The sequence below is a fragment of the Cupressus sempervirens genome, chromosome 7 (genome assembly GCF_028749045.1).
Source record: "Cupressus sempervirens isolate cs-2001-9-10 chromosome 7, ASM2874904v1, whole genome shotgun sequence".
Taxonomy (NCBI): Eukaryota; Viridiplantae; Streptophyta; class Pinopsida; order Cupressales; family Cupressaceae; genus Cupressus; species Cupressus sempervirens.
Genome location: NC_143124.1, coordinates 115065171 through 115092657, shown reverse-complemented (window position 1 = coordinate 115092657; position 27487 = coordinate 115065171).

The following is a 27487-nucleotide window of genomic DNA, read 5'->3' as shown; positions in this document are numbered from 1 at the left end:
GGAGCTCTGAGCCAAGAAATCTTCTTTGACCATGTGTATCTTGGGGACAAAGGGACTCTTTCTACTACCAATAGACCCAAAGATCCAACTCCATATATTGGTGTTCTTTCAGTGAAAATAAGTCATGTACATCCAAAAGTTGTTGAGTATGTCACAAAAATAAAGCCATGGAGTTAGCATAAAGGTTCCCATGGGTGTTTGTTTCCCTCTGAGGTGCATGATATCAACTCCTTTGATGTTTTTATGTTATCCAATGGTATTCTTGTTTTTCTTGATGATTGTCTTATGACCACTTAGCATGTAGTACTAATGTCTCCCTAGCCAAATATCGATTATAATCTATCATTGTGAGGAAACTTTCTTGCAAACATGTTTAACTTCTCCATGTCTTTTTCATGGGGGCAATGATTAGTTTAGTCCATTTTTGACATATCCATTGGGTTCCTAGCTTTTACTACACCTATTTACACACTCAAATCTTATGCGTGTGTACTGAGCTTTTATTAGCTTGTTTCATTATAACCAAGTGCATTGTTGTTGTCATTTCCTTGGAAACTAGTAGAGGTTTCATTTCTATTGCAGGTTGTGAGTATATTTACTCTTCCTAGATGAGATGTAGTGGAATGGGATTGAGTGTTAGCTATTGTGGGTAAAGGCCATAGAATTAGCTAGAGTAGACATGTAGGGTGAAGTTTGGTCTAAAAATAGACTAACCACATTATCCCACATTAAGTGAGTATAGGGAGAGTTACTTGTTTAAATACACTCCCATAATATTACCAGATGCCTTAAGGGACATGGTGGTTTTCAAAGCCATGAAAACCACATTAGGTGGGGACCAATGCCACATAAGCATGTGTAGGAGAGAGTTTTGACCAAACATGTCAACATGCATGATGATGTGGAGATGACTGGACTAGTCTAAAAAATTAAATGATGACACTTCGCAACACATGGACAAACCATAGAATGACATATGACAAAGACTTCCCAACTTGGCATGCTTCCTGAGGTGTTGACATGGAAAGGAAGGATAGGTCTCACAATGTTGCATTCTCACAAGAAACATAGTAGTTTCTAACTAGGAATGTGAGAAAATGACATTGTAACATGTGGCAGTCAGTAGTGATGTGGTAAGTCCAAAATTCAAGGCTCCAAATGCTGCCACATGTTAGATTTAATATACATTTCTTCCCCACAAAATGAAGTTGCTCAATCATTAAGGAATGTGGAAAAGTGACAATGTGACACATGGTAGCAGGCCTAGGCAAAAATGACAGTTTAGACAACCAATCAAGAAGTTCCACATGGTGATGACATGATAGGATGCCTAGTAGGTGATGATGTAGCATGACCAAGAAACATGAGAGGCAATGAAATAGTGATATGTGACAATGTCAAATGATAGGTGGAAATTTGAGGATCTAATCAGAGGGTTCCACATGGTGCCTAGGTGGTAGATAATGATGTAGAACCCAACCAATCATGTAGTGATGCTTGAATCAAGTTTCTAGCTCCATTTGCTTTTATTTTTCATCTCTACTTTTTTACAGCAGCATATTGGATCTAATCAAGTGCTCTTGTAAATTTTTCACTTTGGTTTTAAGGCCAACCCATATATAGATTGGTTTGCAGGCAAAAAATCTAGTTGGTTTAAAGATTCAATCATATCTTTTAAACCACTTAGAGTTTGGTTTTGAAATTTTTTTGGTGAGTTTTCTATATGCCCAAAATGTCTCAGTTCGATTTTCAGATGATTTTGACATGATTTGCGCGAGTTATGAATTTTTCTTTATTTTTCATAAAAAGTCATTTCTGATCGCAAATCAGCGTATTTTTTGGAAAAATTTACATTTTTAGAAAGCTTTCTGAATTCTAATAGGAATTTATTCTTTGTGTTTTGAATTTTGAGGCCGTATTAAAGATCAAAAATTCGATTTGATGAATCTGGCCTATTTTGAAAAATTGGGTCCTTAGGACACAAATGAAGAGATTTTTTTGAATTCCTTACATTTTTGGAAAGCTCTTTAGTTTTTAGTAGGGGTCTCTTCTTTTCATTTCTATTTTTGGGTCCGAAATCATAGCAAAAAAAAGGTCTAATCATGTTGACTAGGTTATTCGTATTTTTTTTTTAGGGATTTTCGTGTTTTTCTGATTTTTTCTGCTAACTGCTCACTGTTTTGGGTTTTTCTGTGTTTTCTAATTTTTTTGAAACAGCATAGCAGCAAGTTGTGATTTCATTGAAAAAACATGCTAAAGTTATTAAAAATAGGTAAGATCTACTAAGCGCGTTGCGAGGACTCCAGGTATTCTTCTTTGGCTGATAACACTTTGATTTGGAACCTTAAAATGAACCTCTCATGTGTCTAGCTTGTGTGTTTTGCTTATGCTTTTATTTTTCAAACACATGCATGATTGATACTAGGTTGTAATCTCCATTGATTTTTATTTAGCAAGCTTGAATATTAGTGATAGATTTAGATAGCTATATTGGGTTATTGGACTCGCTGAATCCACCGGCCCCTCATTCCACCCCATGGTTGCAAGATCACTGCCACATTAAAGGGGAGGGGTCTACAGGATAGAAGCATTAAGTGCTCCACTTGACAAACCTCTTGTGCTTTCTAGAACTCACTAATCTTTGAGTTGTGGACTCGTTTTGGCTTGTGTGAGGAGTTAAGTGTTCCACATCTTTGGACTCACCTTACATTAGTTAAAGCGTTAAGTGTACCACCTTGTGCTTTTTGATTATTCTTGGATAGATTTGTTTTTGGGGAATGAACATCTGTACACACATAGTAATTAGGCCCCATGAATACTATTCGTGGATCTTGAGGGAGTGAGTTCCTAGTGAAACTCCTCTCAAAGACGGATTCCTTATAGGTGGGGAGGATACTTTGAGAATCTCTTAGATAGATGGATCTTCAACTTGGTGATTGAGGCATCCTTTCTCCGGAGAGGTTGATAGATCACTAGGGGTTGATATCATAGATCTTGAGATAATCTTAGTTAGCATGTCAGATTAATCTGGTTGCTTTGATTGGGCTAAAAGTGAAAAGGTGTCAAAACCTTGGATCTGAAAGCTAAGTCCCCTTGTGGTCCACTATTGTGAATCGGTCACCTTTAGAGAGGGTTAACCATAGCAGACAATCCCTATACAGGGCAAACTGCAGATGGAACCTCAAGCGGTAATAGCCACTTCTGTCGTGGTTGCAACAATCGCTATATAAATGTCCTCGTGGAAGAAATCTCCATGGGGTATGGTTCATTGTGGGTTGTCAGATCTCCCTAGAAACTCTTGAAGATTAAATTCTCAGACTGTGTCAAAACCTCGGTGTGCCGAGATTGGAGGTCACCCCTATGAATCATAAAAGTTGCAGAGTCAAACCATTACTAAAAACCTTAGAGAGGCCAACTTTTATTTTCTAGGGATCTATGCAATGATTGTGAAACTTTTTGAGAACATACACAATTAGCTCTCCTATGGATTAGCATAAACTAAGTCACTTGATTGCTCATGTGCAAGGTTTCTTTGCCCCTTGTTCATTGTTTGAAGACTGTTTGCTTGAAATCCTTGTTTTCTATCTTGCGTGCTTGGTTTATGATAAAGAATCTATTGACACATCTAGTTGGATATTTAAAATGAACAAAATCTGAGTTCTTGAGTTGAGACTTTACGATCGAATAACTTTGTTATCACATTATTTCGAGTCTCCCTAGGTTGATCCTATTTGGATTAGGCTACTTAACCCATTTTTAGAAGCCTTTTTGCACCATGGGTTATTGTGCTTTGACCTCTTGAATTAGTAATCATTGATTTCACAAGGGACCTTGTTTGGAGTTGGTAAGTTAGAAATTGTCCTTATTGAGAAAGATATACACTTGGATCCTTTGATATTACACTCGGAGAGTCTTAGTAATCTCTTGTCCATTCACTTTCATCAAAGTTCAATTTTAATTATTTATAATTTGGGTCAATTAACCTCCTGGTCCATATGTGCTAGGGTATTCACCCAAAGTTGTGGGCACCTCTGTGGTAGTGTTGGTTTACACCTATTGCAAAATTCTATCTTATCACATCTCTTTTGGACAAGTGAGAGCTTTTACTATCCTAGTTTGGTACCAATGTTTCTTAGGGTTATCCTATCAACTAGTGCCTTTTCTTCATGTTGATTACAAGTGCTATTACATGTTGCTCAACATTCAAATGATCTCAAATGGTATCAAATTTTCCAAAATGACTCTTGGTCTTCTTTCTTCTTTATCTTCCATGTCTTTCTAATTTGTCATTTCCACTCTTCCTCTTCTTCATGTCTTCTTGATTCTTTTCCTCCTATTATCATATAGTCTATCTTCTTCTATTCATTCTTTCTCTTCTTCCATACTTGATTCTTCTTCTTCTAGAACCATGGATCTTGGATATCTTTTTAGGGATCCTCATTTGAGCTCAGATGAAATCCACCTCCTTCTTGAATTTGAAAAGTGTTGTCACTCCAATAGATGCATGGATGCTAACGTTGCAACAAAAATGATTAAAAAAATGGATAAATCAGACACTTTTGCTAGGATCATGTGCAAGATTAAATCACAATATCCTTCTTCCAAATATTTTCCATCTTCCAAGTCTTATCATGATTCTTCTAAATATCATACAGATTCTTCATCCTCCAAGTCTTATCACGATTCTTCTAAATATCATATAGATTCTTTATCCTCCAAGTCTTATCAGGATTCTTCTAAATATCGTTCAAATTCCTTATCTTCCAAGTCTTATCATGATTCTTCTAAATATCCTTCACATTCTTCATCTTCTAAGTCTTATCATGCTTCTTCTAAATATCATTCACATTCTTCATCTTCTAAATCTTACCATGATTCTTCTAAATATCATCAATCTAGGTCTTCACCTACTTCTTCTTCACAATATCATTCTTCTTCTACTTCTACCAAGAGTCTTATTCCTCTTATTGAGATAGATCTTAATGAACAACATGAAAAGTCTTGCGATATGCTTATCTACAATGCCTATAGTGACAATGATTATGATAATGATGATTATTACATTCCTACAGTTCCTAAAAGTCCTCCTAGTCCTATGCTTGTGCTTAAAGGGGATGAGTCACAGATGGATATTGATGGTAATCCACATGAATCAAATCTTGAAAACAACATTGATAAATTTTGTGAACAATACCTAAATGATAAATCTGCATTTTTTGATGAAGAGAAAGCATTTTTTTGTGCTGAAATACAACATCAGTGGGATAAGAGTTCCCCTTCTAAGAACCCTCATGCTGAAAATAAAGATTACATTCTTGAGCAAGATCATGTTAATGTTGAACCTTTGTCTTCTGATGCTCCCCTTCCATCTTCTACTTCCTCCACTATCCATACATTCCCTAAATATTCTAAGACTCTCAAATCTTCTACCAATCATTCATCCAACAAAGATCCTAATGCTTTTCATGCAGTTCCCTATAGTTATCCTCAAGGGCTACCTCTTAAAGAAACTCAAGCTAACCTTCACTTGGCTACAAATACCTTTGACAATGCTAAACCTAAAGAGCCTAAGCCTTCATGCACTATAATGCCTACTTCAGCTAGTCCTTCACAATCTCCTCCAAAGTCTTCCATACAATTCCAACATGCTTCCTTCTCCTTAGGAGTGGCTTCATGTCAAGAGGACTCTAAAAATGATAAAGAAAAGAATATAAAAAAAGATCAAGATCAAGAACCTATGTCATCCAATCCTTTTCACAATATTTTTGATACATGTCATGGTTCTTTTGATATCTTACACCCTTTCTCATTCAGTCCACCATGTCTTAAGACTTCTCCTAAGCAAGATCAAGATACTTCTTGCACCATTGAGCGTATTGAAAATAAAAATGGCCTTAGTACACTTTCTCCTTCCAAAGATGATACTTCCATTAAGGTTATTAAAAATGATGCTATTACTTCCAATGTTGAGCCTATTGAAAATCAAGAGAGAAACTCTACACTTATGCTATCCAAAGATTCTTGTCAAGATCAAAGTATTCCATCTTCTTGTTCTACCACTCCATGTTCCCTTCCACTTTCTACTCTTCCTAAGTCTTCTCAAGCTATAAGTTCTCCTATTAAAGAAGTTTCTCCTATTCAAGATGTTCATGATATTATTGAAAATCCTAATATTCACTCTAAAGATGCTGATGTCCTTGACTGTCATATAGATATTGATGAACTTATTGATTACCCTTTTGCATCTTCCACATCCATCCTTGGACCTCCCCCACCAATACTAAATCCTTCACATTTTCCTTCCATCTTAGGTCCTTACATCCCTCCCTATCCTATCTTTCCTCAAGATCAACGTAGATGCATATCCTTGAATTCTTTTCATCCACCCACTCACCTAAACCAGTCATATCATCCTTCTTCTTCCACAAGTCCCAAGTCTTTTGGAAGTAACTTGAATGTTCAATACAAGAAAAAGAAGCAATTCAAGAATCCATATAAAAAGGTAGACCACCATGTCTCATCTAATCGACATGGGGGCATAAAGTCAAAAGAGATATCTAAGAAAAAAATTATAAGACAAGTATGGGTTCCAAAATCCATCATTGAAGATATTATCTCTACATCATAAAAAAGAAATGAAAAGAGGCCTACGGCTATATGGATTCCAAAGTCTTTCTTGAGAAAGTCTAATGTTGAACAACAATTGAAGTTGACATTCAAGCTTCCAAAGAATTCCGCTTCATCTTCTTCCAAAAGCATTCTTCCATTCCATGTGCCTAAATTGCAACCTTTTCTATCCACTCACCATATTCCTTCACATATTCCTTCATTCACATTTTCTCCATCCTTTCGCCACCCTTCAAGGTGTGTGTTGACGTTGATCTTGCCTTCATTTCTATCTTCCAATCTCACTTGCTTTGCATAAAGCCATATCCTCCATTTTTTTGTCTTCCATCTTTCTTTCCCTATCGGCATCTTTGAGCATATCATTTGAATTCCTTTGTATATCATGGTTTAAACATTCAAAGAGCATTATCTCAAAAGCTTGACTTCTTCCAAAAAAAAATTGAAAAAGATTGAAATAAAAGAAAAAGAAAAAAATGAAAAATTTGAAAATGTGCCTTGGTGAAAACCTGGTAATCAGGCACCTTGGTAGCAAAAGAAAAGAGAAATGAATTCATCCTATGGTGAAAACCACTCCCTTGTGGTTCCTTGGATAAGTACCATGATGAAAACCTAACAAATAGGCATCATGCGTAGTTCTTCTACATCTTTCATTCATTTCATCTTCTCTCTTTGATCTTGACAATGTTGACCTATAGACAAACATTTGGCTATCTTGTGAGATATCTTATGATGATCTTGTTTTCATTCCTTTCATGTTTAGCCTTCATATCTATTTTCCTCCATTCATTCTAGTTTTTCGCTACCCTTTTCCCATTTACCCCTTTGGTCTTGATCTAATAAAATAGAGTAAAATATGATGCTATAAAGTCTCTTGACATGTCTACTCCTTTGGATTGCATCTTTCCCACCTTTACATAATGCTTTCATGAATTATCATATGCTGGCCTTTCATTTCTTGTCCAAATGTTCTTTACATGACAATTTTTCCCTAGCTTGGGTACTCTTGAGGAGTCAATCCTTGAAGATCACTTTCACTTGCTTCATACACTCCTTCCTTATCCATCATATTTATCAGCTTGTTACTCCATCATGTCCTCTACCTTGCTAAACATTGGGATTGCATGATGTGATCATGCTTGAGAGTTTGGTTCTTGTTTTTGTTTGGGGGAATTGTACATTATTTGTACATATTTATTGATCGTGAGAAAATACAAAAAAATGATATATTTTTAAAAAAATCCAAAAAAATGATATATTTTTAAAAAATATTCAAAAAAATTGATATATTTTAAAAAATTCAAAAAATGATATATTGTAAAAATTCTAAAAATTGAAAAATGTCCTGAAAAAATGATCATCTTAGTGACAACCTAGCAAAAGGCACTTTGATGTATCTTCAAAAAAATTATATATTCCAAAAATACAAAAAAAAAAAAAAAAATTCAAAAATTCAAAAAAAATAGAAAAAGTGCCTTGGTGAAAACCTGGAAACAGGCGCCTTGGTAGCAAAAAAAAAGAAAAAAACCAAAAAAAAAAATTCAAGTGGTGAAAACCTAGAAACGGGCACTACTTGAGGCCTTTGCACTCCTATTTCTTAGCACATGTCCTCGACACTTAGCCTTTCTCCACCATGCCTTGTCCTTGTTACCTTGGTTTGGAATTGGTCTTTGTCTAGGGGGCATAACTATGTTAGCTTTGGTTTCTTAGATGTGTGAGTCTTTAGGACACCTCGCAAATGGTGTTTTTCAACACCCATTGACATCGAGTGTTTTTCAACACTTATTGGTTTGGTCTAACCCAGTATCATCATGTGATCTTACCTTCCTACAAGCATTTGATCCTTGTCCTCAAAACTTAGTATCAGTTAACACACTTAAATTTTTAAACGCAGCACTTAATGCTTGACTTATGTCATGATTTTTTTTCTCTGTGTACTAACTGTTATTGATTTTTGTTGAGTGTCTTTGTCTGATAACTCTCTCCATGATGCATTGCTAGAAGACTTGGGGCATGGGACATGTTTTTATTTTGTTGTTTGCTTGTGCGTGTGGTCTTGAAACTCTAGAGTGTCTCTTGTTGTCCCCTTGAAACACTTAGGAGATTTGAGGTATCATCCTTGATTGTTTTTGCACAACCATTCTTATGGTCATCTTGGCATCTATGCCTTGATGTGAGCATGGTTTTGCTACATTAAATTGGGTAAGCTAATATCGAAGTCATCTTGATCTTTATGTCTTTGATGCTTATGTTAGAATCTTTCCACATTCCAATCCGATATTAATTACATTCATATCTTCATAGTTGCGCTTGTGACTAGTGACGATTGTGTTATTTTTCGATGTCCGTTAATAATTTCCCAATGATGAAAATAAGTTCTTTTACATTCTCTAATGAATGATGAACACAAAATCCTATGTTACAATTGCTCTTTTGCAAGTACACCATTGCATTTCATGTAGCTTGCATTATTAGACTTCATGTTAGTTTGCATTTTTAGGCTACATTATGAGTTTGAGAGGGTTCTCCTTTCATCTTTATTGTGGACATTTAATCAATTGTGGTCACATTTTGATCTTCATTTCCTTATTTTCTTTCGTGATCTCAATCGAAATTTCTATCTTAAACAGTTGATTGATTTTTGGAGCATTTTCTTTTCTTATTTCTATTTCTTTCCATATCTTTCAAACTTCTATCTTCCATTTTCTTTTTCCCCACTTCTTTTCTTCTAAATCACCTTTGGGGCATAATATTTCATGCTTGATGATCTACCTTGGTTCTATGATTCTTATATCTTTCATCTTACATCAAGAACCTTATCTTTTGTTCGATTTGATCAAATTTATCAATTTGTTGTTTCTCCTCTATCTCATTTCGATTTTGATCGCGAGGGGGCAGTAATTATCAATTTCAATCCTTGATTCAGTTTTATCAATTTTATCCTCAACTTTTTCAAGTTAAAATTTATTTGTATTCTTTGTCCTGATGTGTTCCCGAGTCGACCACACATCTGGGTTGTTTTGTGATCCCAAATTGACCTCACACTTCAATTTCTTTCTTTGACTACATGTGTTCCCGAATCGATCACACATTAGTCAAAGAGGGGCAAATGTATGCACCCAAAAATGGTTGCCTAGACTATGGGCCCCCATTATTCAATTTATCAATTTATCAAATTTTCTGAATCAATGGTTTGTAATATTTTATTAAATCAATTTCCTTGATCAAATTCGATTTATTTCATTTCTAAGATTGATCATTTTATTCCAAGTTTTATTTAATTAAAAGAAAATCTTCTATTTTAATTAAATAAAATAAAATCCCCATTTAATTAAAAGAAAACCTCTCTTTTAATTGAACAGTTCATCCACACTTAATTAATTAAGAGAAAAACCTCTCTTTTAATTTAATTAAATATCTTCTATTTAATTAAAAAGAACTTGCTCCCTTTTAATTAAATAAAAATCCCACTTAAATATCTCTTTTGATGAAAAAAGGAAATAAAATAAATTCTTTTTATTTAATTTCTCTACACTTAAAAATGTGATCTAAGTGGGATTTATCTTTCCACTTTCTCCTCAACCACTCCTCTTTTCTAATTGGTGGAATCTTGTCTCACATGGATCACCACTTTCTTCTCAACCACTCCTCTTTTCTCATTGGTGGAATTTTGTCTCACATGGATCAAGCTCTATTATCCCATATTGGTTGTGAGAAGCCTCTCACCTCCATAATTTCCTTTATAAGGGAGAGCCCTCTCCTCATGTTAGACACCCATGATTATGCTATCGTTATGCTGCAGGTTTGAAGACCAATTTTTGAAGGAGTTTGAATACAAAAGCTTTTTGTGGAGAACTTCTATTTTCTTGTCTTTTTCTCTCTTGCACCCATCATGGGCTTTTAGCTTAGATTTTGCATTTATAGATTAGATTTTGCTTTCATAGATTAGATCTTATTTTCATGCATATTTGAAGATCATGGAGACTAGCATTCTTGCTTTTCCTCTTTGAATCTCTCATCTCATGGTGTACTTGCATGGACACAAAAATAGGTCAAACTGAGGGCCTTCATTGCAAACCCTTGCACTCTATGAGTAGAGAGCTATGGATCGATTTGTGAGGGCTCATTCTTGAGTTTTATTACATGTAATGATTCATAGAAGTGTGACAACATTTTAGCACACAATAACTTCTATTGTGCTAACTAACTCTCAAATAATTTATAATTAATGGAATACTAACTAGACTAATAAGGAGTCATCGAGTTAACAATCAACTTCATAATTATCCAAACATATTACTTATTAGCTAGGAACATTTAGACCACTATATCTATGACATTTAGACTATGACATTTTCCTCAAGACCGAGTCTCACACCCAAGTACATCAAAATGAATTGTCTTACTAAGCCATATTATAGTGAATAATAACCATGCATGATAAAAAAATCTTCAAAAAAGTTTCACTTGTCGGATGCCCTTGCATCAAATTATTGGTTGATAGAAGAGTCCTTCTTAGTGGTGAGAATGAAGTTGATTAAAGAAAAATATTTTTTTCCATAAGGTATAAATGTGAATATAAGTTTTGTGTTGTAATCATTGATGGTGGGAGTACTAATAATATATTATCAAATTTTTTTTTACAAAGTTGAACCTAAATAGGCATAAATACCCACATCCATACCATATTTCCTAGGTACAAGATGACCACAATGTCATTGTCAAATAATAATTCTTAGTAAAGTTAAAGATTGGAAGGTACCAAGATGAGGGCTATATGAGCTCATACCTATCGACATATGTCATATGTTACTAGGTAGGCCATGGAGGTTTAATAGGTATGTTGTACACGATGGGCATGAAAATACCTACATTTTGACAAAGGATGGACTGAAACATAAGCTAAAGTCATTGAAGGATACAAATGAAAAGGTATTTAGTGCTACTAGAGTATGTTTTGTTGATAAAAATGAGTTCCTAGAGGGTATAACATGTGATCATATGTATTTTGAAATAATTTAAAAATATGGTAAAGAAGAAGTAGTGAAGGTACCTACAGAAGTTGTAGATTTATTGGAGGAGTTTCCAAATATTAGATTAGATAATGTACTTTATGGATTACCACCAGTGAGAAAGATTACTTGCCACATAGGCTTGATTCTAGGAGCAATATTTTCAAGCAAGGAAACATACAAAGTGACACCACCAAAAAGTAAGGAGTTAATCATATAAGTGTATGATTTGTTGTGGAATAGGTTGAATTGGGAGATTTTGAGTCCATGTCTTATACCAACAATATTAGCACTAAAGAGTAATGAAGAATGAAGGATGTGTAAATATTCTTATGATATCAACAAGATCATAATCAAGTATAGATTTCTATTTCTATGAGTGGATGATATTAAGGACTATTTGAGTGCACTTGTGTATTTCAAAAAGATATTTCTGAAAAGTGGGTACCATCATATTTGGATTAGAGAAGGAGATGACTATAAGACTCCCTTCAAGAAAAGGGAAGGATTGTACTAGTGGTTAATCATAGCCAGTTAGAGGAGCTCTTGGTAGGAAAATCACAACCTACATGAAAATAGTAAATTAAGTTTTTATTGATCAATTGATGGCAGATTTCAATCCAGTTTGAATCCAATCATTTTAAAGAGTCTATTTAGTGGATTTGGTGGGCTAGGTTTTTTAGTTTAAAAATGTTTTTAGCCAAACCATATTGAGGGCCTAGCTAATTTTATAAAATTGACAAGATGTTGAAGTAAAACATGCTACAAAGCCCAAGGTTGATAATGAGTTGATAACTTTATCACCCATGCAAGGCATTTTATTCTTAAATCGATAAGGGTTGCTAAATATAAACATAGAAAGGATTTTTTTCTAAAAAATTCAAAAGGAGAATTGAGAATCTATGAATTTCAATAATTTCATATTGAGAATACAATCATGAATATATTCATTACTGTAATATGAAATTTGCACCCTTTCCAATGAGCATACTTTAGTATCTGGTGTCTCCTCTATCTTTGGACAATCTATAATGCTCATTTTACAAGTTTCTAGAACATCCCATCTATACTGATAAGACAAAATAGCCTTTCACTTCAAACCATGCAACATGAAAAGTTTCAAAATTAGTCAAAAGTCTGGAGCTCTGAGCCAAGAAATCTTCTTTGACCATGTGTATCTTGGGGACAAAGGGACTCTTTCTACTACCAATAGACCCAAAGATCCAACTCCATATATTGGTGTTCTTTCAGTGAAAATAAGTCATGTACATCCAAAAGTTGTTGAGTATGTCACAAAAATAAAGCCATGGAGTTAGCATAAAGGTTCCCATGGGTGTTTGTTTCCCTCTGAGGTGCATGATATCAACTCCTTTGATGTTTTTATGTTATCCAATGGTATTCTTGTTTTTCTTGATGATTGTCTTATGACCACTTAGCATGTAGTACTAATGTCTCCCTAGCCAAATATCGATTATAATCTATCATTGTGAGGAAACTTTCTTGCAAACATGTTTAACTTCTCCATGTCTTTTTCATGGGGGCAATGATTAGTTTAGTCCATTTTTGACATATCCATTGGGTTCCTAGCTTTTACTACACCTATTTACACACTCAAATCTTATGCGTGTGTACTGAGCTTTTATTAGCTTGTTTCATTATAACCAAGTGCATTGTTGTTGTCATTTCCTTGGAAACTAGTAGAGGTTTCATTTCTATTGCAGGTTGTGAGTATATTTACTCTTCCTAGATGAGATGTAGTGGAATGGGATTGAGTGTTAGCTATTGTGGGTAAAGGCCATAGAATTAGCTAGAGTAGACACGTAGGGTGAAGTTTGGTCTAAAAATAGACTAACCACATTATCCCACATTAAGTGAGTATAGGGAGAGTTACTTGTTTAAATACACTCCCATAATATTACCAGATGCCTTAAGGGACATGGTGGTTTTCAAAGCCATGAAAACCACATTAGGTGGGGACCAATGCCACATAAGCATGTGTAGGAGAGAGTTTTGACCAAACATGTCAACATGCATGATGATGTGGAGATGACTGGACTAGTCTAAAAAATTAAATGATGACACTTCGCAACACATGGACAAACCATAGAATGACATATGACAAAGACTTCCCAACTTGGCATGCTTCCTGAGGTGTTGACATGGAAAGGAAGGATAGGTCTCACAATGTTGCATTCTCACAAGAAACATAGTAGTTTCTAACTAGGAATGTGAGAAAATGACATTGTAACATGTGGCAGTCAGTAGTGATGTGGTAAGTCCAAAATTCAAGGCTCCAAATGCTGCCACATGTTAGATTGAATATACATTTCTTCCCCACAAAATGAAGTTGCTCAATCATTAAGGAATGTGGAAAAGTGACAATGTGACACATGGTAGCAGGCCTAGGCAAAAATGACAGTTTAGACAACCAATCAAGAAGTTCCACATGGTGATGACATGATAGGATGCCTAGTAGGTGATGATGTAGCATGACCAAGAAACATGAGAGGCAATGAAATAGTGATATGTGACAATGTCAAATGATAGGTGGAAATTTGAGGATCTAATCAGAGGGTTCCACATGGTGCCTAGGTGGTAGATAATGATGTAGAACCCAACCAATCATGTAGTGATGCATGCCAAGGCAGATCAAAGTAGTTTGGTCCAGATCGAGAAGTTGGAGAGATAATTACAAAGGCATAAGAATTTTATTTTAATTATTTCTCCTTTGAATCACATGCAGGTCATTTTAAATTAGGAAAATATATCTTAAATTTTTAACTTTAGGATAAATTTAAATATTTTCATAAAATTATAGTCTTGAGGGTCATGCTAGGAGCTTGATTTTGAAATGGAGATTCTAGGCATTTCAGATAAGTGGGTATAGGACTATCATACATTGTTGGAACCAAGAGGAGTGAAATTTCTAATTTTTTTTTTTTTTTTTACATAGGAGGATATGTATTTGAGTTATTAAGGTTTTTGTACCAAGTACCTATTTTTCAACCTCATTCAGTTAAGGTAGTTCAGATCTAATTTGTGGAAAAATTGTGTATCGAGTGATGCTAGAGGCAATAAGGATTTAGTTAGGAATGGATTTTCTCACCTCCATATTAGTTTAATGAATGCTTTATTAGCATTTCAAATGCCTATTTGATTTTTTTATCAAGGAAAGTGTTTTTCATCATTAGGAAGTGATATTTCAAGTTTGTTACACTCAATGATGAGATTCTTTTCAATTTTGGTTATAGAGGGAAGAGAGATGTTTTTCAATAGTAGGGGATGGAGATTCAATTGGAAATATGTCATTTCTAGATTAGATCCAACTTCTTCTTCTTGTTCTATATCTTTCTCTTCCTCTCTCATTAAAATGGTTTCAATCTTTAAGACTTTTCTCACTAATAAGAGACCAATTAGGTTCCAGTTTTTGATATTTTTCACTACTCTAACACTAGGGTTGGTTCCAATTTGTCTATGATACAACAATTTTGGATCCAAAGTTGTGATTCCACCATTTTCTTTAACATTTTTCTCTATTATGAACAACAATTATAGTTTCTTATAAGAAAATAGATTACATAGTCATTTGTTGTGTGTCTTCTAAGTTTTAGCATGTACCATGATGTATTGGTTTCAAGGAGATTAATACAAAGCCTCATTTTCTTAGCTTCATTTTGATTCTTGTCTCCTTCCTCTATTGTTTGCAGCATTTTGTGTTTATGAACAAAGAGCTTAAACCCATTTGCAATCCATTAAGGTTGTATGTCTAGATAGGGTTGCTATTGGAACAAAGAGCCAAGTAAATGTTTATTTATCTTCATAGGATTGCAAGTTTCACTAGGAGGATATTATAATAAGTATGATTGTTTTTATGAAGATAGATGCTTATTTACAAGGTGAATGGATAGATTAGATATCTGAATATATGAGTATATCTTAGGTATCTATGTGTATATTTTGACTTAGCTTATGACAAATGGATAAGAGACTAATCAACTATGAGATTGCATGTGTTTTCTATTGCATACTTGGGTTGTGTTGATATTCAACATCATTAATCAAAATCTTTTCCCTTTCATGTTGAAGAGTTGAAAAGTGTTACCCTCACCCAGCTTGTGGATTCCATAGGATTTGCAATTTACTACTATGTATCTTTGTTATTGCATAAGTATAGGAGAAATAAGGGTTTGATCTACTTTGTTTAGATTTGTAGAGCTTGATGTAGAAGGGTCTAGCCTTATAGTTGGCTTGCTATCTGAAAGGGCATGTTGTAGATGGGAAGTAACTACCCCTAGATGTATTCTATTCTCATTGGGATATTTGAAACATGACATTTTGAAACACCAAAAAAATAACAAATTTATTATGACAAATAAGCCTTGTTAAAAGGACATGAATATTTGGTGTGAATTGAGTATTTTAGTCCTATTTTTTAGACAAACCTTGAGAATTTAAAAAAAGGAGGTTCAATATAATAGAAGAAGTGTATGAAACAAGTTGCAAGAGTAAGTTTTCTAAAGTGTTTTCCAGTACTTTACTCAAAAGTCCTACATCCTAGTAATGATTTATCCATTTTCAGTAGTAGCGTTGAGGGTTGAGTTCAAATTATACTATTACTAAGAGGTTTTATCATCAAACAATTTAGCCAGGTATTGTTTGCAAAGTGCTATTGTCAAATTAGAGTCAAGAATGAACAAAAGTTCATGTTCTCTTTTTCAACTTTATAAATATAGAAGAGTAGTTTGATGATTTTCATTTTTCTTACATCTAAAAGTCTGGTTCAAATTTGTCAAGTGACAAATTATGTTTTATTTCTCACATGTTTGAGTGGCAGCTCTAAATCTTTACATCAATTTTCCTAGTTGATTTCATTGTAATATTTTGAAGGACTTTCAAGTTATATGGTTAGATCTAAAGCTCTTGATAGTTGTTCTTGGAAAAGAACTTTTTGGGTCTTGATTAGAGAGTATAAGTGTTATTTTCCATCTATTGTTGTAAGAAGTTTGAATGTTAAAAAGTGGATCACAACTATGATCTCATTATCCTCTTTAAGGAGGTGGCAGATCTACAAGGTTTTGATCGGTGGTGTGAAGGACTTTCAAGCTTGTAGTAATGTCAAATCATCAAATTAAAGTTTCATGCATAAGCACTTGAAGGTATTTTAACTTTCATATTTTCTTTCTATAGAAGTCAAGTGTTAAAAATGGTTTCCTCTATTTAGTGTTTTTCAGTACTAGGAGAAAGAGGTGGAATGTTTTGTTTTAGAATAGAATCAAATCTGAGATCTAAAGTTAGTTTACCAAGGCATAAAAATGTGGCTGAAGCTACAATAGTAATAAGAAAAGAACTCTATAATCAGATTGTTAGTTTCATAAGAAATTTAATAGGAAATGGTCAAGGTCTAGGAGATGATCAACTTTTTGTAAAGTTCAAATCAACACTGATGGAGTTGCATTTTGATTTAAGACCTAAGGAATATTCCTAGCCTATTATTTTCCTAGATGTTTTTATGCTTGATTCAATTGACTAGCCATTGCATTTGAGATTACAAAAATTTTTGTAAATAGAAGAATACATCAAGAAGATGGGAAGTTTGTAAGAAAATAGAATTGATGTTGAGTCTTCTAATGATGATGGTGAATATGCTAAAAATCAAAATGAGTGTAATGAATCTATAGAGAAAGATAATTTGTCTTCTGAATGTGAAGAGAAGGATTCAAATTCTAGCATGAGTCGGATAACTATAGTCAACATGAGGAAAGTGGATACATAACTGAAAATGAATCATGTGATGACATGTATGAGAGTAAAGAACACTCTAGCAATAGTATTGATTCCTATTGTTGCAATGATAGTGATTATAATGATGCACTTAGTGATGAGATATCTTTCAATGAAGGGGAAAAAAATTGTGATAAGGATTTTGATTTTTTAGATTCTTCTACTGATGTTATTGTTGTTGTAAGTATTTTGGATCAGCCAGCTTATGATCAAAGCCAAGAAGAAAAAACTTGTGATGAAGTCTTGCTAGATGCTAATGAAATTTTAGATCTATTGGTTTATGATTGTGAAAGGTATGCAAATATTTCAAAGAATGTTCTAGTTTTCCCTCATTATGTTTCTTCTCAAATTGAATTCCTTTCCCCAAAGTTTGATGTTGAAAGCTATACAAATTCAGAACATTATGTGTTAGATCTTGGAGGTGTATGTGACCTTGGTTCAAGTATCAATACACATGATGACTTGCCTAATATAGAGAGTATTTCTAAGGGAAGAGTTAATTCTTATCCAATTTCTTTTCATGTTGATAATAATATAATAAGTATGAGAGTTTTTATGGAGATAGATGTTTCTTTACAAGGTGAATGCATAAATTAGATATCTGAATATATGAGTATATTTCAAGTATCCATGTGTATGTTTTCACTTTGTTTATGCCCAATGGATAAGGGTCCAATCATTTGGGAGATTTCATGTGTTCTTTGTTGCATACTTGGGTTGTGTTTATATTCAACATTTTTAATAACAATCTTTTCCCTTTCATGTTGAAGAGCTGAAAAGTGTTACCCTCACTCAACTTGTGGATTTCGTAGGATTTTCAATTCACTAATATGTATCTTTGTTATTGCATAAGTATAGGAGAAATAAGGGTTTTATCTACTTTATTTAGATCTAGTTGTATTTTTTTAACACTAGTACCATATGAAGAATCTATAGGTCCACCTACCTAGGTTTTGTAAAGCCTAAAGTAGAAGAAGGGTCTACCCTTATAGTTGGCCTAGTGTCTAAAAGGGTATGTTTTAAATGGGAAGTAGCTACCTCTAAATTAATTCTATTATCATTGGCATATTTGAAATGTGATGTTTTGAAACACCAATAGGACCAAGTAGTTTTATCAGTGTCATGAGAGAGGTACTAAAGAAATTTCTAGTTAACTTTTTCATTTTTTACATAGATGATATTTTTATCTTTCGTAAGACATTGGAGGAGAATTTGATGCACATTATAAAGGTGTTTGATAGTTGAGGGAAGAAAAATTGCTGATAAATTTGTAGTAGTGTAGTTTTGTGAAGGAGATGGTGTATACACGATTTGTAGTTTCAAAAGAAGGTTTAAAAAAGAACACCAAGAAAGTCAAGGATATCCTTGAAATGCCTACTCAAATGAGTGGAATAGAGGTAAGATCTTTCAATTAATTGTATTCTTTTTATAGAAAGTTTATCAGAGGTTTTAGCAGTATTTGTAAACCCTTGAATGAAACAATAAGAAGAGATAGGAAATAATTTAAGTGAATTGTAGGAGAGGATAAGAATTTTAATCTATTAAAATAAAAACTTACAAAATAACCTATTTTAGCATTATCTAATTTTAATAAGGCATTTCAAGTAGATTATGATGCTAGTGGTACCTCAATAGGAGTTATTATAAGCAAGGAAGGTAGACCTATTGCTTATTCCAGTGAGAAGTTTGATGATGCTAAAAGTAAATATTCTATTTATGATAAGGAACCTTATGCTATATTTCAAGAATTGAAGAATTGGAGACACTATATTCTTTCTGAGGAATTTTTTAATATTGATCATCAAGGTTTGCAATATTTTAATAGTGAAGGAAAATTGAACCAAAGGGATTTGAACTAGTTTGAGTTTTTGCACTGATATACATTTGTTCTGAAATGAAGGAGTGGATGTCTAATAGGGTTACATAAGCTCTTAGTAGAAGACAACTTTTATTTACAAAGATGTAGATTGAGGTAGTTGAGTTTAGGGAATTCAAGAACTTGTATAGTGAGGATCCTCATTTTGGTGAACCTTAGAAAGTTTGTACAAAACCTATTACACTTGATACAAAAAAGTGGTTGGATTTATAGTCTATGATGGCAAATTATTCATGAGAAGTCAATTGCGCATTCCCATAAGTTCTATAAGAGAGAATATCATTAAGTAGAAGCATAATTAAGGATTGGTCAGACATTTTGGTAGAGATAAACCCATTGCTTGCCTATTCATAATTATTACTGGCCATAGTTGCAACAAGATGTCTAGAAGTTTGTATAAAGTTATAGAGTATATAAGATGGAAAAAGGAGAGAAGAAAAATGTAGGGTTGTAACAGTCATTACCTATACCTAAGAAGCCATGGGAAGATGTCAACATCGATTTCATTCTTGGTTTAACAAGAACACATCAAGGGAATGATTCCATATTTGTGGTTGTTGATAGATCTTCAAAAATGACACATTTTATTCTCTACAAGAAGTCGAGTGATGCTATTCATGTGTTGGTGTTGTTTCTCAAAGAAACAATTAGACTACATGGTCTTCCAAAGAGCATAGTTTTAGATCACGATACCAAGTTTGTTGACTATAAATGAAATACTACATGGAAGAAATTAAAGACCAATTTGAAGTTTAGTTCATCATCATCCAAAAATTTATGGACAAACATAAATTCTAAATTAGAGTTTGGGGAATTTGCTAAGATGTTTCCTTGGTGATAAGCCCAAAAGCTAGGATCCAATTTTACAATAGGAAGAATTTGCATATAATAATTTTGTCGATAGGTGTACTAATAAATAACCATTCTAGATTTTATATGGGAGTAGTCTTAGAAATTATTTTGAAGTGAGGAAGTTGGATAAAGAAGAAATAAGTAGTGCCAAAGTAGAATATTTTGCTCAACATGTAAAGAACATCCATGAGGAGGTGAGGAAGAAAATTATTATGATGACTATATAGTAAAAGACTATATATGGTAATATGTGTTTTGGTAAATAGATTGTTCCTTATGATTTTTACTCTTAGAAACCCTAATTTGTGAACAATAATTGATTACAACAACTGAAAAGTTGCTTCTGAAAAGACAAACTTCCCACTAAATTATTAGGTACAACTCCCTTTCGCAGATTTGCAATGAATTTTGTCTATTTCTAAATCTAAGCAAAATATGTTCTTAACCAAAGAATAGGAGAGGTAAACCAAGCTAAACCTATACAATATTCAACTTAGGCTATAAATGATTTATAAAGTTAATAAATTTTATGGACTCACACATCTTATGAACTCATAAAACTTAATTATTCAATGGTGCATGTCAACTGATGCCAAACTAAACTAATTAGAAACATAAAATGTAGAGAAACTAAGATTAACTTGAAGGAAAAAAACTTAAAGGATCTCTTTGAACCTAAGATGAGAATACTTATCATGTTTAGATCGTTGTCTCAAAATAGGGGAATGAAGCTCTATTCACTCTTTTTTTAATCTAGATATAAAGGGAGAACTAATAATTAATTACAAATAGAATGGAACTAGAAAATAATTGATACAAAATACCATTCAATTGATTCTGCAACATCAGGTACTTCACACCAAAAATTAGCCAACCTTTTATTAATCTTTCATTTCAATACATATAGGATTTTGCAATGACCATTACAATGGAAGTTTAATTGGTTCATCTCCTCAAAAGAATGAAAAACTATGAGGAATCAATTTTTCATATTACAATTATTATATCAAAATGTGAAAGTGGTGGAATATTATTCACTTTGCCTTCTTTCTTTTTTCAGCTTTTTCTCTATAGGCCTTAGCAGTAGCATTAATTGGAATTAATTCTTCATGTCTTTGTACATGCACATTAGTATATCTTGAGAGCCATCCAAAATGTTCTCCAGCCAAATCTTTGATGACATTCAATCTATCTTGCAATTCCTCCATGGCCATGTGTATGCATCCACCAAGTCTTTGATGTTTGAAAACTCTATTCTGGTGCTCTAAAGATATGCTTGTCATACTATCTAAAAAATTAGAGAAATTTGTTTGCATGACTATTATCCCAATTATTTATTTTCCTTTCCCACTATTTTGTGAATCTATATGTAGTCCCTTCAAGATTTCATAATCTTTATCTTGATCTTTCTTTACCTTAACTTCAATCTCCTTTAGGCCTTTTTATACCACCAAGATCATTTTAGACTTGAACTGCATGCTTTGTAGCCACTCGAACAAAGGCTCATCTGCTTTGGGTAGAATTTTAGCTTCAATAACCTCCTTTGGTTTCATGTGGATGATCATATTCAATAGAGATACACAATCATCACTCCTAGTTATCTCCACAGCTAGTTTATTTCTATTAGATGAAATGTTATCCTTCTCTATTTCTAGTCTTAAGATAACATTTCCAATTTTCTCTGTAATGGAGGGCCCTTGTGACATAAGGTTATCACTCCATTCTTTACTAATCTGACCAAAATGTTTATCTTCATGAAGCTAGGATATAAGTGCTTGAACATTTGTAGTAGTAGGATTACTAGTCATTTACATCCCAGAGATGCTCGCCAATGTAGTGACCAATTATCTGATATACTTGTTCAATTCTTGTATCTCTACCTTCATCTTAACCTTTGACAATTGGAGGTTCTCTAGTTGTCCTTCAATTACCTTGTTTGTCAACTTCCACAAGCCAGCCTTAGTATCATGTTTGGATTCCCCAAGATCTACTAAATTCATGGTGAAATCATCCATAGTCATATCTTCAATCTTTCCTTCTTTAGTAGGTTTGGTTATCTCCATTATTAAATGTCCTGTTTTAGGGTCTTTCCTGAGGATAGACAAAGTCTTCTACTTCTTGACCTTACTCAATGTAGATCCAAAGTGAACCACAAGAGATAAGGTAACCTTGTTGGGAGCCCCTTCCTCCTTTCCCTTTCTCTTCTTCTCTAGAGTGTCCTCCAACAAAGAATTAGTTCCTATAACCTTGGAAGCCATCCTGAGAATCTATGTTGAACATCTTCTTCTTGATTGGAGTAATTACTCTCACGATCAAAGAGAAGGGATTCTTTAGAGTTTTTGAAACAATCTTCAAAGATTCTTGGCCTTTCCCTACTTCCACATTCTTTTTGGTTGCTTTGTCTAACTTAGTGGACTCATATCACTACTTCCTCCGTCTCTTAATTCCACTATGTACACATAAAGGCTACTGGGTAGAAGAAGTGTAGTGCTTGCAAATGGAACTAGTCTACTATGAGGTGAGGGAACATGAGTAATAACACTATCTTTTGGTTCATTCACCTTCTTCTTTGCTTCTAGTTGGGAACCAATCACTACGAGGGAGCCATCTTGGAAAGTCTTAGCTATAGTAATGTTTTTGTCTATAGGTTGATCACCTCCATTTGATGGTTGAGCTGGTTCATGAGTTATGGCCAAGGTTACACCTGATGTGCCACCTTGAGAGGAAGAAGGAGCTATAGCTGCTAGAGAAGCTTGAGCAGTTGTGCTCTTACTTCAACTTCTTCTTGTAATGGTCCATTTGACCCACTTACCAATCCTTTTGATGATTATAGCCATCATTACATCTAGCTCTTCTCCATCATGTTCATAAGGCTTAGAGCTCATAGGAGTAACTCTTACCTTTTTCAAATATGTATTATTGTACATACTTTTCATTTTATCTTCTACTCCTTCAACATCAATATTAATTTGATACAATTTCACTTGATCCACTATGAATGTAGAAAAAGAATGATCATGGATTTCAAATTCATCTTTACAATCTATCGAGTAGTTTTCAACCATATTGATGTGTATGATCATACTCCCAATCTAAAACACTTCCCTTGCATAACCATTTGGGCTAAATAGAGGTTTTAAGACCTCATACATCTCTAATTTGTATTTCATCTTGAATGCCTTCACTATGTTCTTTGCATTAGAATGGGACTCACAACTGAAAGCTCCCACCTTCATAGGGAACTCATATCCCTTCTTCTTCAAGCTCCCACTCAGCACATTCACTTGGATTTCTTGGCCCATGATCTTGATCAACATAATCATATCACTTGGATATGTCAGCAACTTTAAGGGGAACTCATCAAAAGCTACATGACACAAATATGAAAAAGGATGAGAATTGGATGAAATAGCTTCCAAATTAACTAATAGTCACCATTGCTTCTAGACTAAATCTACTCTCTAGGAATCCTTGGAGTTCCCTGCAAATTCTCATTATAAATGTATCATTAAATCTTATATATTCTGCATAACTATTTTCCAATTTCAAACATGGATAGAACTCATAAGACTTTACATCATCAGGGAAATTTTCTACCCTTGGGAAGCCTAGCCGCAACTGTAGAGAAGCTAACATGTAAATGAGAAAGGAGGATATATAGAATGTGTTGTAGAGCTTTGCATCAAGAAGGGCATTAGATAAATTCTTTCTTACCTCATAGGCCCAATCAATGTATTGGGTATTAGAAAAAATAACTTGCATAAGGAAGAAGTATTGTTCAACAAAATTCAAAGCTTCTACCTCACCTTTCAACCTATGCATGAGGACCAATATGTCGATGATCTTAGGCTTGAGATTAGTACCAAATAGAGTCTTAGGGACCTTACTCTTGGTGCCTTGTCACTTTTGAAACCATAATTGCATGATCTCCTTTGTCCAAGTCATATTCTTGTTGAATAATTTTGAAATGACTCCTTTGACTATTAAATCTAAAAACTCCTCCCATTCTAGATTCTAAGGAAATTTACCATAGTTTGCCTATTAATGGAAATCAAAACTATGTCATCTAGCAATACAATATATCTAGTGTTAGGTATGTAATGATTAATGCATTCATAGATCAATTTTGGATGTTCAAGTAGTAGGTAAGTGAGGCAAAGATGCTAAAAGGTGAAGCAATGCAATGGAGGATGGGACCTACAGAGCCATTAGCCTTGGACCACCACTAGGAAACTAGCTGCCTCAACTAGCCTACATCCTCAAAGCTTCTTATTTATGGGATGAATTGGATATGATCTCACTCTCTTTTGAAAGTCTTGCATATCATAGAAATAGAGAGAGGTGTTCATGAAATTCTGCAACACAGACATGATTCCATTCAACCCATCAAGAAATGTAAATATGGTTTCCATTTTTCTTTGAGATGAATTTCAAATGTAAGAAGCAAAAGGAATAGAAAATACACAAATACTAGCTTTTGAAAAATTTGTGTAATTTAACAGAATAATAGTTCAAGAAAGAGTAGTAATTTTAATAATCGCTCATGTTTCCATCTATATAGGAACTTCAATTCATTTCTTGATCTCTAGAATTCATGCCACATGAATGAATTGAAGGAGAAATCCTTTGAAATATTAAATCAAAGGTCTTAACAGATATCTTGGTGTCTTTTCACTATTCTATTGGTCCAATAGTAACTTTCTATCCTCTCATACTTAGTTTCCCATTTCCCATTAAGTTTCGAGAAGTTATGAATAGAGTACTCCATAAGAAAATATTAACCAAGTTGATTTTTTCTTAATATATATTTATTTCAATGGTTAGATTATTTCCATTATCATCTCAAGATGTTTCCCATACAATTTGTTGGTCCCATCTACTTACATACTTGAGTTTCTTTAAAATCTAGAAAATTGTCCTCATGAGTTGAAAACCTACCAAAGAGAAGACAATTTTCATTTCTCCACTCAAGCTCTCTTTTTAACTTTTATTTTTGACTTATTCCTTCCTTTGGGTTCAAAGATGTCCATAAGGGGTGAAGAGCTTCATTAGGGACCCACCTGTCATTTCCTTTCCTTTAGAATTTCCTTTTGTGAAAAACAAACTTCATGTGTTGAAAACTTGCCGAGGAGAAGTCAATTTTGAGTTTTCCACCTAGGATGATTTTTAGAGTTGTGATGAATCTTTAATACTTCTTGAGGTGGATAATCATAAGGGAAACATGAATTTATCATAAGGTACCTCATCATCTTCTTATTCTAGCTCATATGCATCATTTGGTGCTCTGCATAGTAAATGGCCTTCATGGGTTGAAAGCTTGCTAAGGAGAAGGAAAAGTCCAAATTTTTGCAAGCTTCTCTTTTCATGGAGAAAACCATAGGCTGCAAGAAGATATAACTCTTGTAAATGACCTTTTCATGTTTCATGAATCTCAATTAGATTAGGTAGTCGACTACTCATAACATCCCTCAACACAAAGGAACAACCATTTGGCTATGAAATGTGGAGAAGGGGAAGATGAAAAATTTGATGAAGTCTCCCTCCACTTAAGGGGACTTAGACTTCAACTTAAACTAAGACTATACCCAAGACTTTGCTAAAGTACAAATTTCCACTTTACCAATTGGTTAGTGGATGAAAAGTGGGGCAAAAACTAGCTCTAATTAGGGACTTGGGTAGACCATACCCAAGTGAGGAATCCATAATCTCTCGTTTCACAAAATTAAAGGTGGCTTCATAATAAAACTAAAGCAATGAAAAAATAAGGAAAAGAGGAAAGCAAGGGAAACCTAACTAGAAAAACACAAATAGGAACAAAAACATAACTATATTATAGTACAAGGGTTACTTGTTTTCAATTTGAAATTTGATAAAGCTTCAGATCCAGACCATTGTAGGTCAGAGGTAGCACCTCACCATCTAGATATGCCAATTTAAATGAATTATTTTTGAATGACTAATGAATAGTGAATGGGCCTTTACACAATGTATCACATTTCTTATGCATACCTTTTGGAGCTCTTCACTTATCCCATAGTAGCACACTATCTCCTGTCATGAATTTTTACAGTCTTATCTTTTTATCAAATAGGTTCTTCACACATGTCTAGTGTTGCATGATGTGATCTACAACTTCTTCTCTTCAAGTTTTCTTAAGTACACAAATCCCTTTTCTAAACCATCTTTGTAGACATCATCTTCAATTATTGTTCTCAGTTTGCTCATAGCTAACTCCAAGGGTAATGGAAGATTAGCTTTAGTCCCATCAACTAGTTCAAAAGGAGATATACTAATTTCTCTCTTAGGCATCACCCTATCTGCCCATAGTACCTCATGAATATTCTTGTGCTTGATTTTTTGATTATCTGATGCTAGTTTCTTGACTATATTCATCAAATTTTTGTTACTACACTCCACTTGACAATTTTCTTATGGGAAATAATTAGATGATTGGCTGACTGTGGTACCATGCTTGAAACAAAACTTGGTGGTCTCAATTGAAGAGGAATATGTTGCATTATTCATTACTAATTTAAAGGAAACACCAAATCTAACAAGTATGTTTTCTTTAATGAATTCACACACTACTTCAGAAGTAGTTTTCTTAGTCACCTCGACCTCCACTCACTTTGTGAAACAATCAGTTGTGATTATAACACACTGGTGAACGACACTTGATATTAGGTTGATCAGACTGATGAAGTCAAGATGTCATTTTTGGAAAGGACCTTCAATGATGATAGGTCTGAGGGGTAGGGTAGCTAGCTAAGGTCTCTTGGTGAACATCTTACATTTCTCACATTTTGATACCCAAGAGTAGGCATCTCTAAACATTCCCAGCTAGTAGTAACACTATCTCAATATTTTGAATGTTGTGACTAAAGATGAGAAATGCCCACCGAATGCTTTATCATGAAAGGTTCTCAATGAAATTTCCTATTTTTTTTTGTCTATGCATCTAAGAAATGTACCATCAATAGGCTTCTTAAATAAATTGGTATCCTAGATCATGTATTTTGCAACTTTCAACTTGAGATCTCTTCCCTATTTTGCCATCATGCCTTTAGGAAATTATCCATATGTTAGTAGAAAAGTAATGTTTTTGAACCAAAGGTCTTGCATGACTACTATCAACACTAAATACTTTTCTCATAATTCTTGCAGTTCTTCCGAGATCTTACTTTCTATGATCACTTTGGATAAGGCATTACCTCTCACTAGCTTAATAAGCTTGATTTCAATGTCATACACATGTGTTTTTTCTATCCATATTCCTCTTGCATTTCACCCTAACTCTTATTGTGTCAACACACTTTCTACTACTACATCTAGTACGTAGACC